This window comes from Gossypium hirsutum, chromosome A07 (genome assembly GCF_007990345.1).
Source record: "Gossypium hirsutum isolate 1008001.06 chromosome A07, Gossypium_hirsutum_v2.1, whole genome shotgun sequence".
Classification (NCBI taxonomy): Eukaryota; Viridiplantae; Streptophyta; class Magnoliopsida; order Malvales; family Malvaceae; genus Gossypium; species Gossypium hirsutum.
Genome location: NC_053430.1, coordinates 54,398,181 through 54,399,975, shown reverse-complemented (window position 1 = coordinate 54,399,975; position 1,795 = coordinate 54,398,181). Strand labels below are relative to the sequence as shown.

The 1,795-nt window shown below is 34.2% G+C and overlaps 1 non-coding gene across 1 annotated transcript; it reads left to right on the top strand.

The window, feature by feature from the left end:
- Positions 1-1,139: 1,139 nt before the first annotated feature.
- On the top strand, positions 1,140-1,248 carry LOC121203833 (small nucleolar RNA R71). The gene has a single exon (XR_005898768.1). It is a non-coding gene; the product is annotated as a small nucleolar RNA R71 (small nucleolar RNA).
- The last annotated feature ends 547 nt before the right edge of the window (positions 1,249-1,795 follow it).

The window sequence follows — 1,795 nt, the reverse complement described above, 5'->3', positions numbered from 1 at the left end:
AAAGGCTTCTTTTAAAATGGTTTCGACATTATCAATGTAGTTGTATTATTTACATATAACGTATCTCAGATTACAAAATGTGGCGACTAGTCGATTTAATCGATTTGCTTGGCTTTTCCCCGGCTTAAGTTAGGATTTGGTGATTCTTGATCTATAATCGCAAAAATGCACTTATTTAGTCACTAAATAAAATTAAGAAATCAAAAATTCATATCTTTGATAAAATGACCATCTTGCCCCTAGACTTAGACAAAATGACCATTTTACCCTTAGGCCCGAAAATCAATTTTTATCAAATTTCTTCATATCTTAAGCCTAGCCGAACCTTTTATACTCTTATAGCAACTCCGAATTCCCACTATTTCACCCATTTATAATCTATTTTACAACTTATGCAAAATAGTCCTTTTAGGTGTTTTCGTACTAATACCTTTCACAAAAATTGGTTATAAGACATCCAAGACTCATTTCTCCCATATAAACCCAGTTTCATGGAAAATCCTACACTTTTGATCATTTTGCAAAATAGTACCTTCATTTGAAAGCTCATGCTTCAAGGGTCTCAAAAGTACAAAAATGTTCAAGAAAAGCCATTAAAATCACTTATTTGTGAAGACTTAAAGTTACTAAAATTTTTGAAGCTCAAAACCCCAAAAAATGTCTAAAAAATCGATGGAGAAGAAATGGGAAATAGGATGATATAATATTTCTTTTATTTTATTTCTATTTTAATCAAATTAGCCACCAAACCTACCAAACTTGGACTTTTTGACCAAATTACCTCCTATGGTCGGCCATGCACAATATTAGGGTCTAATTTCCATTTAAATACCCCTGATTTAGGTTCTCTAGCTATTTGGCACTTTTATCTATCAAAATAGGACTTTTATATTTTATGCGATTTAGCCTTTTTCTCAATTGAGCTCACGAACATCAAAATTCACTCACCAAATTTTCCATGTATTCATATAATCATGCTATAACATCAAAATAATTATAAAATAATTTACTCGACTCCAGATTTGTGGTCCTGAGACCACTATTCTTACTAGGCCCTAAATTAGGCTGTTACACATCTACCATTAATCTTGTGTATGCACTGAGACCGTTATAAAACATCTCTAGTTGGATACATTGAGGAGTCCCATGATGAGGACACTTACGAAGAAATTCCTTGAATCTTTCCCACGCCTGATATAGGGACTTGTGATCCAATTATTAAAAAGTAGTTATCGCATTTTGCAACTTTACGTTCTTACTTGGTGGAAAATACTTTACCAAAAACCTTTCCGCTAATTCTCGCCAAGTAGATATTGAACTTGGTGGCAATGAATTCAGCCATGCTCGTGCTTAATGACGTAATGAGTATGGAAACAACTTCAACCTTAACGCATCTTCAATCACACCAGCTTCATTTACCTCCATGAATAATCGAATGTGAAGATATGGATCTTTTGCGGGCATACCACTAAACTAGCCCACCGTTTGAAGCATTTGAAACATCAATGGTTTCAATTTGAATTGGGGTGCCTTGATATCCACCTTATTGATTCTCGAATTTAATTAATTGAAGAGTGGCACAACATATTGTCTTATGGCACGATCCCTATCATCAATAACAAGGATTGTGTTGTGCACATGATTGACTCCATTACCATGTCCATCATTTTGATTTCCAAGGTCCATCTCGACTTGTCTTTGAGCAAATCTCTCGCATCTTCTTTGTCTAACTGTTCGCTCAATTTCAAGGTCTATAGGTAATAAATCAATGATTTGATCTATGCTCATAAACACA